The sequence below is a fragment of the Rhea americana genome, unplaced genomic scaffold, assembly GCF_003343005.1.
Source record: "Rhea americana isolate MKP2758 unplaced genomic scaffold, rheAme1 scaffold_183, whole genome shotgun sequence".
Taxonomy (NCBI): domain Eukaryota; kingdom Metazoa; phylum Chordata; class Aves; order Rheiformes; family Rheidae; genus Rhea; species Rhea americana.
This window is the reverse complement of record NW_028185961.1, coordinates 663,009-679,629: the sequence shown is the minus strand read 5'-3', so window position 1 is coordinate 679,629 and position 16,621 is coordinate 663,009. Positions and strand designations below refer to the sequence as shown.

The 16,621-nt window shown below is 45.9% G+C and overlaps 1 protein-coding gene across 3 annotated transcripts in view; it reads left to right on the top strand.

Annotated features, from left to right (window-relative positions):
• The first annotated feature begins 5,088 nt into the window (after positions 1-5,088).
• The window catches only part of LOC146597464 (protocadherin-15-like), a 593,579-nt gene continuing 582,046 nt past the window's right edge, over positions 5,089-16,621 (top strand). Inside the window, exon 1 of one of the 3 annotated variants that reach the window (XM_085302026.1) lies at positions 5,089-5,135. The gene's annotated coding sequence lies outside the window, so the exon portion shown is untranslated. The remainder of the gene's footprint in view (positions 5,136-16,621) is intronic. The other 2 variants (XM_085302025.1, XM_085302024.1) reach the window with 2 other exon arrangements.

Genomic DNA, 16,621 nt, shown 5'->3' with positions numbered 1-16,621 from the left:
CTGCGGCCGGGAAAGCCCCGCGAGCGGCGGGCGCTGCGCCCCCGCGGAGCTCGGCGGCTGCGCCGCTCCGCTGCCCGGCGCGCCGGCGGCCTCCTGCCGGCCTGGGCGGCCGGGGGTGGGGGGGGGTGCACGGAGCCCCTTCTCACTGCATCCTTCATCGGCGCCTGAAGTTACGGTGGAAACGCGGAAACACCTTGATTATCATCATGATTTTCCTTTTTTGTGGATGGTGGGAAAAGGTTGGTGACTTGTGCTCTTTGGGGAGTCTAGGTTAAGCGAAGTATGGTTTTTGCCTTTTCCCTTCCGATGGTTGGAAACCAGAGGGAGGGGGAGGGGGAAAAAAAAGGTTTTAAAAATAAAATCAGACTGTATGTTTGAAGTGGTAAAGGAAATGTTCTCAGGATCCCACGTAGCAAGCTGGAAGCGAATGCAAACTGTTCCTGCTCTGTACGTCTTCCAAATTCAGTTTGCTCTGAAAAAATGTTATCTGTCTTTGCTTCCCAGCAAAGCACAATCTGCATGGCTAGTCAATCACGTAATGGAAATGAGGCGCGTTTTCCTCGGCTCCCACAGAGGCTGCGGAAACGTGTCCGTGCTGCAGCCGTAGCGAGAGTCTGGTCCCATTCTGCCCTAAACTTTTTGGCACGTGAGAACGCTTTTACAAAATTGGAGGCATGTTGCTTCTTCGTTGGGGACTACCGTCTTTACCCTTTTTCTTYGACTGCTGTTGCTCTAGCAAGCCCCCTTATGCCACCCTCTGGAAGGTACAGTGACTGTAGTTCACAGATGCTTAATTTTCGAGAGAAAGAACAGAGACCCATAGCTAGGCACTTAGGGAGCCGGATCGGGTTCAAGTTTTGAAGGGAGCTGCTATGATATGATAAATAATTTCTTTGGCCACTTTTCCTAAATGACGAGTGTGTACGCGTTTGGGAAGGTGTGAGAGACCAATCTCTGTGTTAGAATGGGAATAAATGAACTAAGTAACTAAAGCAACACCCTAAACATCTTTAAAGGTGAGTACTAATGTGGTCTTGTTTTRCAGGTGAAGTATTTCGGTAGGCGTTCTGTGAATGTAGCTACTGTTTACGTGTCCGCCAACTGAACATCGTACATGTTTATTAGGGTTGATTTACTAGGATGGATTTTAGGCAGGCGTTGGAAGTTGGCATGAGCTCTTTTCTCTATCAACTTGAAAAATCAATCTTTGGTAGGCTTTGTAAGTATTATTATTGTGACTTAGGGACTTAAAAACTCTTAACTTCAGTGGGTCACGTTCTGACAAAGCAGGAGCTGGTGCCACTTCAGTGGGGTGACATCCGTTGTACTGGCAAAACTCAATCTGTTTACTCCTCCCACCTCTTTTGGAGTTTTTGCAGCCTTACAGTCAAATTTAAGATCCGATTTAAGACCCAGAAGTGGTTAATGCAAGCTGTTTCGTTGATTCCCTCCTGTCTTCCCCCGTGCCTGTTAGTCTTTTTCTCCCATAGTCAGTTTATGTTAAGGCAAGTGCAATTCAGCTTTAGATTTTAAAAGAAATTTAAGGTCTGTGATGGTTCACAGTTGATTAAGGATTGGAAAACTTTTTTTTTTTTTTAAAAAAAAAAACTAGTGTGAATGCTGGCACAAGGCAGAATGGAACTGATCTGAGTTACATGGCTTCTCCTTTTGGGAATAAATACAGCTTTTGAGGTTCTGAACGAGATGGTTCAGGTCTCCCTCCCTTGTTGCTCCTTTCCCCTTGCCTTTAGCAGCCTGGTAAGCAGGGAGACTTGCTACTGAACTCTGAGATTTACGCTGTATGTGAGCAACTTCAGCCGTCATGGGTGTTTTGTTCTTGAAATTGTGTTTGTTGCTGAAAAAGGGACGAAACAAGCAAACATGGTAGTTTTAGACTCCTCCTTTTCTGGGTTTAATAAGCTTTGAGGCCTTAGTTAGAATGCTTTTAAGCTGGAAGATAGCCCAAATGTTGACTTTTGTGTTTGTCCTTGCATCGGTGCCTCTATTTGGCTTAAGCATCAAGATCCAAAAACAGGAAAATGGAACTTTTTGATCTTATGCCCAGTGTACTGCTGTAGTTGAAGTAGAATTGCCTGGTTTGGTGAATGAAGCCTTTTTACCCTGTAAGATAGCTTTTGGGTCTTTGTGAAAACTCCCAAGTAAACTGGACACAAATATAGAGAAAGGAGACATTATTTTTAGGTGAACCAGCTAGTTTCCCCCTGAATTCGGAGCACATAGTTGAAAGCTGAGCTGCTAGCTAGCTAGCGTGTGCATCTCCGTACTTAAAAGCGTACAGGTATGCCTGTAACTCTTGGCTAGTTCAAGCTGGAGATCTGGATCTGGTCTCTCCTACAAATAGCTCATAAATTCAGCACGTGAACTGTAGGAAGCAGTAGTTAAAGTGGAAAGGCATAGTACTTAAAAACCTGCACTCAGAGCTTCTTGTTTTAATTAAAAATAACTAATCAGATGATTGGTGAAAGTGAACAGAAGGAGACCTCGCAGGTATATGTTTTTCGTTTGGCTGCTAGTAGAAGATTCTGTTTTATGCACCTGTTGGCGTGATACCTTTTGGAGAAGGAAATTTTTAAGCACCTAAAAGCTTGTTAGAAGTGCACCAGAGCTGCCTTCCAGGCGCAGAGCTGCTCCTGCAGCCGCCCGAGCGGGCGCGGGAGACTTTTCAGTGAACGCTAAGCAGAATCGTACTGCTCGGGAGGGACTGGATTTGTGTGGCGGCAGTTCGGGCAGCTGGTAAAACCTCCTGGCCGTGGTTGTACGCCTTCTCTAGCTAGGCTGGCTCGTCCTGGGAACGACTGCCCCGAAGCGGTGCTGTAACCGGGGGTTTGCGTTAGCAGCTTCGAGACTGAACTCTCAACCTCAAGTTGGACAGAGAAATACAAATTTGGGGCCTCTTGCTAATTTTTCGTCAAACAAGCAAATCTGACCATAGGGGATGTTTGCCGGAGGAAGGGCCGCGGCCGGCTGTCTTTTCGCAGCCCGTGTTGCGTGGCATCGGGAGCGCCCYGCGACGCAGAAGGACATGGCCTTGGGGGAGTGAATCCCCTGAAACAGTTTGATGGGTGGAGGTGGGTGAAACGGAGGAGAGCTCCGAGTAGACTGCCACAAAGACTGCAGTTATTTTCCATCACTGGCAAAGTGCTAGTGTGGTTTTTATTTAGCTCAGATGTTTCATTTCTGTTTTATTTCTCTAATGCTGCTTTTATCAGGACTGAGCAATGCTTTTATTGCGAGGCAGTCAGGTTTGGTTATGAATTTGTGGGTAAAGTTGCCCGGTTTYCCTGAAACGTGCATTAGCACGCATTTGTACTTAGCATACGTCTTCCTCCAGAAAGGCGGTTTGTTTAAAACCGGGAGGGCTGTGGCTGCTGCTGTGTCCCTCTTACAGACTCCACTGCGGTAACTCGGGAGCCTTGCTGCAAAGCCAGGCTGTCTCGTTTCTTCCGTGTGCTCCCTTTTAACCTGCATTGAACAGAGTAAAGATGCTCCTTTTCGGTTCCCATTCAAGTTAGGGCTCAATGCACGATTACTGGAGTGGTTTTAATGATTTAATCTTTTGGATGAGATGCAAGACTGTAATGTCTATCACTGTCTTGTTAAATTTTACCTGATGCTTTTTACGATAACAAAAATATTAAATTCAGCGTGCCAGTACAATTCAAACTTTTTTTTTTGTTTAAATRTTAAAAACTTTTTTTTGTTGTTGTTTACTGCGGTTTTCACCTTGGTGTAGTTTGAAAAGCAGTGCTTCCCTCTGTGCGGTTGCCATCTTCCATCCAGTGCGTGTTTGCTCACTCYCTAAGAGGGAGTTATTCCTAGGTGAGGAATATAACTTTCAACCAAATTAATATCCCTGCTAGAACACAAACAGAGGAGCCGCCTTGTTTTTAACAGAATAGTTCTATTCAAATACGTAGGTGCATCTCCAAACTTTGCTGCCTGATAGGCAGCCATACAGGGACGYGAACAGGAGGGACCGTGCTCTCCTCTCCTTGCAGCCCTCAATATGAACTTTCCGATTTCCATTTTTTTGCAAGAGATACTTGGGAGTGAGTGACGGAGGCCTGGCAGTGAGTATAGTCAAGCAGCTTATGGGGTATTTTCCCCATCCCTGCAAGTGTAACTTGAGCAGGTCACTGGATGTTGCTTGCCACAAGAGCTATGTAAAATTTCAGATGGAGAGCTGCTCTAGGATAATGGGCTGAACATTTTTGGTGAGGACCTTCGTTACTATTTTTTTGCAGACAAAATAAATCTCTTCTAAACAAATTAATTATGCCCTGTCAGAAGTAGAAGGGAAATGCGGTGAAAAAATATTGAATATTCAGACAACATGTTTTTGGTAGGCTTGATTCATCTTTCTTTTAACTGTATTTTGTGCATTTAGTGTAAACAGGATAGATGTGGTAACGTAAACTTTGCCCGCRGTCATTCCATACCAGGCACGTGATGGTACGTCAGACCTCATAGGTGCTCCTGGGTACGTCTGGGTCAGTGATGGAGGCTCCTGCTCTGGGCTCAGGTCTGCCAGAAAATCCTTCAACAGCCTCTGTTTTATTGAAAGGCAATAGCAGCAAGGACAGACTTTTGGGAGGGCTAAATGATGATGACAGGATATGCTGGGGATTCTTCCAGCTGGAGCTGAAAAAGGCCTTGCACGTGTTAGGCCAGCTGTTTCTGCCTGACTGTTGGGAAGAGTATTGCATCCTGGTTGGATGCAAGTCCTCACTTTACTCAGCAGTATCTGGGTTACTTAGCTAAGTACGTATAGATACGGACTGATCAACTAGGATGGTGTTTCAGTCCTTGAACGTGATGTTAGATACTTGCTTAACRGTTTCCACTGAGCAGACCTGTGGTTAGTTTAGCAAACTGACTTCACTGTTTTGTTTGTTTGTTTGTTTTACATTAAAACTTGAAATAACAATAGTTATTTCTGGTTAACTYTCTCTTGCATCTGGTGATGTTTCCTACTACTTGAAGTAACTTGTGTCTGTTCTCCACGGTGTATCCTTGCAGAGTTTTCCTTTGCTTACGAACTGTCCGCAAGCAGAGAGTGCAAGTCTGAGGGAAGAAAGCATCTGTGAGACAGCACAATGAAAGTAGTTAGTGTGGTATGTTTTATTTTTATTGTCACATCTAAAGTGAGTGTAACACAAGCTTAGAAGTGCGACCCACACTCTAATGGAATTACCTAATGACAGCTTAAGTGTCATGTATGTGACAAGGAAAAATGAAAACTTGAGGCAGAAATACAACATTGCCTTTGAACATTATTATTTTTTAATTTTTGGCCTGTGTTTAAGAAACCTAGTAGATGAATAAGCAGGAGTTAGATGTATTCATTAAAACCTACGTAGTATTAAAGGATTAATAAAGAAATGTTTTTTGATTGCCACATTGTAAAAGCATGAAATACTGTTTGTAGTCTCTTTTACACATTAGTGGCATGGTTTATGAAGTAATGAAATACTTATACCTGTTCTTGTGATTGCTGAATGTTACAATCTGCAATCCTTTAAGGCAATGACTGTTTCTTCCTCCCTTGCATTAAAACAGCCCTTTGGGCCTATATTATTATTATTATTATTATTATTAAAATTCTGCTAAGAAAACCCCTGTGCTGAATAGGAGGAGCTGTGAGAAGATCGTGATGATCCACGAACACAGGAATAGGTACAGGTGGACCTGAAGCCTTCTCAACGACAGTAGCAGAAGTCGTGTCTTTGATAAAGTAGGTTGGAGTCTATAACATAAGCCCAGAGATGGGATCCCCCAAGTAATCATGTGACCTCTTCCTAAAATACCTAATGAAGTAGAATTCAGTGGTATGAAGCAAGTTAACCTTGTTTTAAGGCTTTAATGAGTTTGTGATATTCAAAGCGTCGCAGGCTTGGTGCTCTGCGAGGGCTGGGCTGGGTGGGCAGAGCCCACCCGGCCCTGGGAGAAGCACCAAGCGGCTTCTGCAGCTGTTTAAGCTGATGAGAGCTGGAAGGAATTTAACACAAATAGGATGTTTCTATCTCTTAAGAACGGTTTGAAATCTCACTTATTCATATGTCCACTAGAAAAAAAMCGTTTGCAGTAACGAGACTGTTGCAATGTCCTATTTTTAGATGAAAAGAGCCGCATTCCAGTCCTGTTATAATGAACCAAGGGTAGGTGATATCCTGGTAGGCAAGCAACTGTCTAGTTCTGACTCAAAGCAGTGATATTTTCCTGTAAATCTCCAAACAATAAGCAGTGGATAAGTCTTCCAGCCTTCCTTTACTTCTCCTTTGTGATCTCTTCTCTTCTGTTCTGAGAGCACTGCATTTCATATGGCAATAAAACGTCTATTCCTCCCCCCTCCCCCATTTAAGGAGAAACAAGGTTATTTAGGTAAGTATTTATAGCTGAACAAGATCTGGATAGATGCATCTGCTGAATCTTAAATGGTGGATATTTCAGAGTTTTGTGTTATTTTAAAACCATAAACACTTTAATCGAATGGGCKTTTTATGTGGTGAACCCTGGGAAGAGGATTTGGGTTGGTGAAGATCTCTGTGTGTTTTGAARAACTCCAAATCTTGCTAGAGGGAAAGGTACTGTTACTCCTGTGGGAAACGTAGGAGCCCCTGCACTTGCAGCAGGCGTGAAGGACCTCCAGGAGCTGTGCGGCCGCCTGTGTCTCGGCATGGGGTTTCTCCTTTTGGCAGCCAGCTCCAGAAGAAACCCAGGGGCAAGGCTGGTGGGGAGTTGTGTTTCTCCTTTTCTTTGTTAGCAGTTAGTCTGAATTTACCTGCAGGCTTTGGGAAGCTCGGCAGCGTAGGTGTTGGAGAGTCGTTGTAGCCGACCTACTGGCATAGGTTCTCTGATTAGTCTAGCAAAGTAGTCTAAAGTACAGCAGTGGGGCTCAAACTACTGAATAGATGAATTGGCCTGTTCACAAAATTCACGATTGGTTGAAGCTTTGTCTACTGATGCTGTAATCTGCTTCGCTTTTTTGCTCTATTTCTTGCTGATTATAACTTCAAAAAGCAGCGAAGCAGTGAAAGATAGTACCTAGGTTTGCCTCACTGAAGGTGGAGGACAAAGGATTATTGAGAGGCCTTAAAAACTCTTTTTGGGGGCAGTGTTCTCCCTTGAAGTCTCTGATAATGTTCCTGTTCTATTATCTTTGAAGGCAGATTACCAAAAAAAAAAAAAAAAATCTCATAACTGTTAAGGGAGGCTGCAGCTGAAGGGAACCATCCGTCAGCGATACGGACGTTATGTCCTCTCGCCCTGCCACCGGTTACCAAGCCTGTGACAAGTTTATGACTTGGACTGCCAACTGCAGAGCATGTCGTCGCAGGTGTGAAAATCCAGGTTCTTTCTGAAGATGTCCTTGTACAACTTTTGGGGAAGAACTTTGCAATTTCTTTTGCTGGCACAGCAGGTTACTAAAATGTCAGGGCTAGTGCAAAATTAAGCCTATCACATGACTTTATATAGGGCGCACTTTGCATAAGGCAACTTGGGGCTGAGAATTTGCATTTTGAGTAGGAAGCAATCAGTTTAGGGTAATCACTGGACTTGCTGAGAAACTTTCTGAATTGAGGCTGGCATTACTTGTGCCAAAGTTAGTCACTCTGTGGTGTCCAGAAGTGTTTCACCAAAGCACGTAAAGCAGATAAAAGAGGTGTCAAGTGGCTTAAAGATTGTTTTCTCATCCTAACTTCATGTCTGCTGATAACAACGTTACAGCAGAATTTTCTGCTCTAAAAATACTGGTAGATGGAACCATCTGTTGAGTTTGTGGTGTCAGATAAATCAGAGCTATTGGTTTTAACAGCTCTTCCCTGCCTCTGTCCACAAAGCTCTTACCACCCCTGTGCATCAGTAGCACGAAGAGTCGCTGTACAAGCGTTACCTTCGCGTTGTTGGAGCTGCTGAAGAACTGTGGCTGTCGGAGATGTCCGGCCTCTTGAAACCAGCAGCCCTGAGGCGCTGCTCCCTTGCAACAAAGTTCTCGAGACAAACTGCTTTTRCTACTCAGGTTGCATCAAGCAACTTGGCAAAGGGGGTTGTGCAGTCTCAGAAAATTGCCGTCTTTTGAGGCAGAATTGTGGTCAGTATCTAAAGCTTATCTGAATGCATATCTGAATGCATTTAGTGTCTCCTGGAATTCAGCTGTAACATGAGATCACCTCTGTTTTCCCTGACTCAGGCACACACGTAGTYAAGTGGGTACGTACACTCCTGGTCGTTCTGCATGGACTGGCGTTTATTTGTGATGTAGAAGAGCTGGATTTTGTTTCAAAGTGACTTAAGTGTAATTGTAGGCTATAGCGTGCAAGGAATTTATTTTAAAGACTGTCCATTTAGATCTATCTCGCTGATGAGCAGTATTTTTTTAAACATTTGTTTGCAGTTTTTGTGCTGCTGTATGTGATCTGTTAGCAAAAATCAATTATGGCTGAATATTACGCGGAAAATTAAGAATAATGAAGTCCATCACTAAGGGTATTTTGCAAGCAAATGTAGGCTGCGATGATTGTTAGCGTAGAGGTTTRTTTATAGCAAGACTGTTTCCCTTTTGTTTTGCCTTGTAATCACATTTTAATGTGAGATAGGACATTTACACGACATCCGTGTTTGTAGGAACGCTGCTTTCCCATTGCTCAGTTTTTGTTTTGGTTTGGGTTTTSTTGAACTAGCGCTTCGCTCAAAGCTGTATAGTTGGTGAGAAATGTTGACTGTAACGCTGGTCATGTTCTCAGGCCTGGCCACAGCTGGTTTTGCCTCTTCTATGGCACAGACTATCGGCTACCAAATCTCTGCTGCCAGCAGATTACCAGTTCTCTGTCCTCTTGCTGTTTTAGCGTGAGGCGCGCTGCGAGGAGGTCGACRGCGGCGTGCTCCTTGTTGCTGGCAGAGGCGCTGGGGACGCGCTGCGAGCGGYGCCACGTCGTTTCCTGGCAGTAGCCTTGCAGAGCTGCCCTCGAGCCCTGGCGAGAGGCTGCTTTTCTACTTGYGCACCGAGAGCTACGCTGCAGAAGAAAACGTGTCGTCGGGTGCTCGAATGCAGTAAGGCCGCTGAGGCGAACCGCCGACGGAGCCGGCGCGCTCGGTTCACGGCACCGTCTGGTGCCGCGGGGAGCCCCGGGGGTCCGGCGGGCACGTGCAGCGGGCCAGGGTTGCAGCGCCAGGGTACGGAGCGTGTTGTGTTACTGGGTGTAGTTTGAAAGGGCAGAGCTGCGAACACCAGAGAGATGTTCGTAGCCCTCTTCACGGTCTGTGGAGGRTGCTGAGCGCTCTGCGCGTAGCGCGGAAGTGGCGCCTGCCTGCGGTGGCCTTTACGGAGGTGTTGGAGCAGTACTGCAGAACCGCGTGCAAAAGACCCCCCAAACACCTGTACCAGATGCATGTATTGGTAGTAACTTGCTGAAAGAAGTTGAAACACCATTTAATGCGGTGGAAATGACGTACAAAGTTACAACGCTGGTAGCAGACTGTGAGAAAAACGTGCAGCGCAGGGTGGCGGTGGGCGTTCCGGGTGCAGGGAGTGTCGCCGCCTGTTTGTCCTGCGCGTGCTTTAATTGCTGCATGTACTCGAGTTTTTGTCAACACGTTGGAAGTAAGCTTTGGTGATTGGAAGATTTTGTAAGTTTTGAGGGCTTTTTTCAACCCTATTGCAAGCCATGGCTTGTGCGGTGTTCCCCTAGTGTCATGTTATTCAGAAAGGAAAAGGGGGGGGGGGAAGTTTCATGTTTTGCACTTAGGTGAAAACTGTCTGAGCCCTAAGAAGTTGGTTGCATTGTGGAATGGTGTCGGTTGGAAGCCGATGAACCAAAACTAATGAATTTTGGCCTCTGAAATCATTTATAATAACCCCAAGTCTGGGAAATCATATTTGAAAGCTGTTAGAAACAAAAACAACAGTTCTAAACCGTAGATTGAATGCTGCCTCTTGAAGTTAGAGAGACGTGGTTAGAAGTTAGATCTAATGGCAAAACATTGCTCCTCACATGAAAATCTACTTGAGGTTCTGGTGCAGCCTTGGCTCCTTTTGGGGTGGGTAGGATTTGGGACCTAGTGGTCCCTTCCGCCCAGTGGGAGGAAAAAAGCCTGAACAAGAACAACCCGTCTTCTCTGTGCAGATTTCCTGTTCGTTAGGTAGTGGACGACAGTCTTATTTTCCATGCGCTGTGCGGTTTCTCTTTTTGATAACCTTATGTTGTATCATTTTGTGCTTTTCTTTTTCTTAACACGCCGTTGTGTAAGAGTTTCGTTGCCTTTCGAGGTAACCTAAGGTTCAGGTTCCTTCAGCCTCCCGTTGTAGGCTCTCACAAGCGCTCTGCTGCTGGCTCTGCTCCSTTCACCTGCGCCGCGCTCCTTGCTAGGCTCTGCTTGCTTTCCATCTCTCTTGAGTGGTCATTTAGAAAACTGGTTCGCCCAAGTGCTCGAATAAACAGCGTATTTGTTGCTAAAATTCTCATAGGAATATAATGCTTTAAGAGGCCTTTGGGGTCACTGAATCCGTTTCCCTGCGACTGCAGCTGCCRCGCTGAAAATTCCCTGTCGCAGAACGAAGCGTGTCACGTGCCCATTGCTCCGTGCCTTTCTCACGTACAGTCTGCGCTTATCGAGGGCCCCTATATTCGTGTTTGCTCTTGGGCCTGCCTCGTCCTTTCGCTTAAATAGCTCTCTGCTCTCCACGGGGTCCCCCGCTGCTGCGGTGGGTTGTATGGAGAGAGCGCTYGCCTTGTGGCGGTGCCCTTCCAGGGTGAGTAAGCCAGGCTCCTCCGGTGAGATCTGCCCCTTCCCYAAGGTGGTCGTACGAGATGCTCGGTTTTAGTTTTGGGAGTTTGGGGGAATTTCTGCGTTTTCAGAACTTTTAAAAATAGATCAAAAGCTCATTTTGTGAGTTTTCGACTAGTGTAGGCAGAGCTCACACTTGTTGTTCCCAAGGATTTAAAAAAGTCTTTTTTTCTAAACCTTTGGAGTAGAGAAATACACCTTCTAACGGTTGCAAGAGGGAGGGCCGTGGGTTTTTAGCAAAGCGGGGAGAAGCGTTGGTACTCCCTCTGCTCTCCCTCCCCAGTCCGCTTGCGAAGTGTAGACTGCTCTGTGGAAAAGCTGAGCAACTCCTTTCCCCCGCTAACCCCAWCCTTTTTTGCCGCCACCTTGGACAAGGGAGAGCCAGAGCTAGTTGCGTTGCAACAGTTGCGTTACGSTTTTGAAGGCTGGGTCAGGTTCAGACGGCTCCAGATGTTTCTGTGCCGCGCAGAGGCCGAGCTGGCGTCCCCAGCCGGGTGGACGTGGCTCGCCGTCTTGGGCGGACGGCCACCCCTGGGGCCGCTCTGCGCTCCCTGGTACTTGAGGGGGTCTCCTGSGGTGGCCGGGGAGCTCTGCTGTAGCCCTCTGGCTTCGCTCCCTTGCGGTTCTGTTTCCGTCTTCCCTCAACCRCTTCTTCTAGCTCTCATTTTTTCCCAGATAGCTTCCCCGATGACGTTGTACCAAATACATCACCATAATTCTGATAGATGGGAAGCGTTGCGTTTGTTTTGTTTCTTGCTACCTTGGCGGAAAATCTTGCGAAAGCTGTTGTGTTAGCTTGACGCTCGTGGGTTTGGAGGCGTGAACTCATCTTGCATTTACCCATCCTTCRTAGCCTTTTATTGTAGTCTTGCTTTCTGAAGCTCTGTACGTACTGGAGCCTAGTATWGTGTGTACACTTAGAAACCTAGAGTTGCTCAGATTTTTGTTTGTTTTTTACCATTTTTCTTAACTTAAAAAAATCTGTTTGCTATTCTCTGATCTGTGATACCATTCTTGTTTTGAAAAGTTTGAAACTCCTGCAGCAAGATCTGCAATTCATACCATGGAACAATTTGAAGCCAGAGATAGGCAGACTCTCTAGGTTTGAACGTGCTAAACTTCATGAGATTCCTGTTTTTCTAATTAATTGTACTGATATATATCTGCATGCCCTGGTTGGTACTTGATTTCTGCTTTACCTGTGTGTCCTTTTTCTGAAATCTTTCCGTCAGTTTTTGGTGGGCTCTGTGCTTCGATTACCTGGATTTTGTTTCCTTTGGGTAATGTGCCTCCTTTTCTTTCCTGGTTCTAGTGTATGCCAGGAGACACTTTTGCTCTTTAGTGTGGTGATCTGCCTAATGTCCAGCTTAGCTTGAACGCTGGCCGTTCATGTGCTTTCTCAGTCTCTGAGAAACCGAGAGTTGTAYGTGCCCAGCGTTCTGGGGATGTGTGGAGGCTGCGGCTGGTTCTTGACCGAACGCTTTCAGTGTGAGCTGCTTGTTTAATGCGCTTCTGACCTTGGTCTTCGTTTGTCCCAGGAGTAAGGGAATGAGTTTGATAATAAGCAGCATGGGGTTATGCCAAGCCCCGAGGTCCTTCAGCGCRTTAACAAGCGACTCCAGAGCCCTGTTTCATTAGGGAGCCTGCAGTCAAGTTCCCAGAGTCGTTTCAGTACGCAGAAAYGGAAGAAAACACTCTTCTAAAACGTGCGTTGCCATTTAATTGTTCCAGCTTTGATTTCGGAACGAGCAAAAGAAGACTTCTCRGCTCTATTCGCTGTTCTTCCTGCATCAGGTTTAAGAGTTCCCTTTCCTCTAAGTTTGGGTTTCTGCCATGCAAAACTACAATGRTATGTTTTGTTTTCTGCGAGGAGGGAGGGACAAGGGAAAAGGCACAAGTGKGTGTCCAAAGGTGAAATGCCACAGAAGTGTAGGAGAATTTTGGTATCTTACCAATCATCTAGACTATTATGTGGCCATTGTAAACAATTTTAATTTTGTTTTGGGAAATTGCATCGAATAAAAGAAGTGGTAATTGAAACTTAAAAAGCAGTGTACAATCAAAATTGCTTTTGATTCAGCCGTTGTACTGGGAGGCATATACTGAGAGCACTGCTGCTTGCCCGAAAACTTTGGTGATAATCTGAGCTTAAAAAGCTCTTCCTTGACTGCTGTAGCCAGGTGTATGCTTTCCTCGGGCTTAGTACTGCTTCAGGATGGCAATTACAGCCTGGCAAAAGGGAGAGATTGAGCAATACAAGACCTGCAAAGTCTTTAATGCAACTGCGAAGTTTAGCTTGCATTACCAGTTAGCTGCAGGGTTACTGMAGCATTTCTCTGCTTTTCTGTATTTCTTGCTTTGGAGAGCCAAACATTTTTACAGTCTTTTAATTTTCTGCATATTCTTAAAATCTTGAAGAAGCAACAATCAAAAGGACCACTAACACCTCAGCTATGGACTGATGAGGAGCACAGCCTCCGTGCCTGAGATGGCGATTTGCCTCCGTTCCCGCGGTATTTCTCCCGTTAGAGTCCTTCCCCCCACCCTGCCTGCAGTTGTGGCGGTTGTCACATGATGCACCCAAGCGAGGATAAGGCAGATCCTGAAAATAAGTAAAATCCTGGCTGTGATGATGTTCTCGTTAATCACGACACTCTCCCTTACGTGTAGTAGACAGTTATTGCTCCTTTTAAGCGGCTGCCACTCCGGTGGTGTTATGTAGACGTCTTTGCTCACTTTTGGCCTGTCAGAAGTCCAGTCCTCTCCTTGGATACATCTTTCATCTCTTTGCTGTTCGTGTTCTTCATGGATGGGTGAAGTTCTGCAGGTAGTTGTTTTCTCTTTTCTTTCCGCAGCTCTCTGAAGTTGCTTCTTTCCCTTAAGTTCCCCTATTAATTGAGGTACTGTTGCAGTCTGTTGCACTTCCATGATGAGAAARCAGTTAGTTTGTCCCATATGGACAAATTCATGGTCCCCACGGACCAGTTCTTTTTATTTTTGGTCAAGATTTTTTGTATAGGTACTTCATCTGGATTTCCTCTTTTCAAAAAAATCATGCATTTGTTCTGACCTTCGTTTTATCTGGTGTATTTGTGTGGCATTTAAAAACAGAAGGATATAAATTAACAGTAACAGTCAATAATAATGTCTAGAATGAAGGGTGAAATGGAAGAAGCTGAACCATACTAAATGTATTAGTAAAATGCCCAGCAATATGCTGGTTGCCTTTTTATTTTTGATGCATTGCATTTTCTGAGCTCAAACAAATATTTATTCCACGAATGCAATTTCAGCTTSGTTTATCCTTACAGAATATAACTTCACTGTGTAAAATCTCTTGTGACTAAAATACTTTTTAGTGAAATACAGAAAAATAACCTTAAGCTGATTCTCCACTGCTTAAACCTGCTGCTGCCGCCTTGAGAGTTTTATGAAGTATGAGCTGGAGGATAATGATTTTATGATGTTTGTGCCAAAGCGTGACCAACCTCYGCCTCGGCGTCCCTCTCCCGGTTTCCTTGCTGGACTGTTTCTCACACTGTTCACTGCAAATGAAACCCAAACTCTCTTCGAGCGTCTCCTTTCCACCTAAGTGTGTTGCAAAAACCTCTGTTGTATTGGTCTGTAGTAGAGACATGAATTTTTGCTTCTCAGTCGTGATAATTTGTGCAGTTTCTTACTTACAGGTGTTGCTCAGATGTAGCCTGAGTGGGCTTTTTTTTTTTTTTCCTTCATTTTGAAATAATGAAATAATCCTAATGTTTGTAGTTTTTGTTTTCCAAGATTAGCTGGTTTGGCTTAAATAAAAATGTGAGGGTGCTGGCAGATTGCAGTGTTTTGTAAACTTTGGAGGAAGTAGGTAGGCTGCACTTGTAGTCTCAGAACATTTATCCTATCTTTATTTTATTTTTTTTAATGGAGCTTAACTGTGAAAGAATTGGGAGCTGGCCAGAACTGCTTTAAATGGAATATATATATATATATTTTCAAGTATTGTTATTTGCAAGTGATTTTTTCCTACGTTCCTCCATGCTTCAGGATTTTCCTTTCCGAGAGGACTGGAAACTGTTGTGCTCCTTGGGAAATCGTGTGCTGGACGCAGAGCGTTTCGTCCTTCTTGCACGCTTACGGGAGAGCGAAAASCGGCGCTTGCGCTCGGGAAGGTTGGCGGAGACGAGAGCTCAGGGAGAGCGGGCCGGGGCCGGAGATGTTCGGCACCGCTTCCGAAGGTCACATACCCTGTTCAGGCTGGGCAGAGATGAGTACGCGCTTTGGAGAACGGTGGCATTGAGTATTGTGTCTGAAGAGATACCTCGCTCCTGGGGAAAATGGCGTGAACTGCTGCGGTAGAGACGCAGGCGGATTTCGGGAGCGACGTTCTGAGCCGCGCACGCCGAGACGCGGAGCCTGGCTCGCTCGGCCCCGCCGCGCGGGCGCCCGGGTGATCCCGGGTGCCAGCGGGCAGCGCGAGGGGACCYGCTTGGCCCCCGCCGAAGTCTCAGGCCTGAGGTTTGGTTCTTCCTCTTTTTCCTGTTTTGTGGCAGCTGCGGCTAATACTGCAGCCTGCCTTTGGGGGTGAAAAAGTGCTGTAAGACAGCTGAAAGCTRTTTTCTTTAGCAAAATTTTCTCTCTTTAAAGGATATGCTGAGTCATTTCTTATTAAAGCTGAAGCAAATGAAACTGTTGCCAGGTTCGAATGTAATGGGCTGGTGGTTTTTATGAAATAGATATCTAGGCCTTTTGAAATAAAACGCTTTGAATTTGCTTTGACCTGCTGCAGTACAGGCTCGGGGTTTGGAGCTGCAGAACAACTTGGCGACGGAGCCRTAGCAAGCGAACCAGACCGAAATACCCGCCGGCCGGAGAAGGGGACGGGCGCTCGCCCGCGCGCAGCCTGTCGGAGGTGAGCGCGAGAGGCTCGTGTGGAGCAGCGAGCGATTAGAGAGCCCCCGGCCGCTTTTGGGGAGAGGAAGAAGCTTGCTGCTGCCGTGAGAAGCAGCACGGTGCGTAACTCCGTTAAGAGTTAGGTAAATTGTGAGCACCAGTTCCGTAACCGGTTTAACTGTTTACTGTGGGATTAGCACTTACTAAGAGCGCGTCGCGGGGCCGGGACAGGCAGCCACGGGCAGGGAGCGGGAGCAGCCGCTTCCTAGGGGAGGAATCCGTGTCCCAAGCGGAAGGGAGGAACAGCTGTTGGAAGTGCCTGGGGCTTTACAAGTTTTGATATAAGAATCTCAATCATTAGGGGTGTAACTGCTGGGCAGGCTGCGAGCTCGAGGTGGTGGCGAGTGTTTCTGAAAAGGCCAAGCGTCTTCCTCTCTGGCAGCTTGACCCAGAACGTGCGAGTTGGTTGCGGAGTCTTTCTAGAACCTGGGTTGAACGTTTAGGTACAAGTTGCTTGTATGTGGCCGCTTGCGAAAGAAGAGCAGAAGTGATGTATAGAAATGATTGTATCTGTCACTGTGCGCACCGGTATCTCAAGTGCTCTGCGCGAGGCCAGCTGGTTGGAACAAAAACGACCTGTCACCGTTTTTTATCCATAGCATTTTTGTTTGTGAAATATGTTCCGAAGGAACATCGTTTAAGTTTTTCTCTGGAGGAAACACAGCATTAAAAAACTCCTCTTCTTTACAGCATATTGGAAGGAAAATCACGTGGCCGCACTGTTGAGTTGTGTTTGCTGGGTGGAAAGACATGATATATTGCGTGTCTGAGGGAAAGAATTGTCAGAGACAATAAAGTAAACTCTACGAAGCGAGAGGGTCTGGGGACGTCATACCAATAACTCTGTGCAGCAGTTTGATTGCTCTCCCCC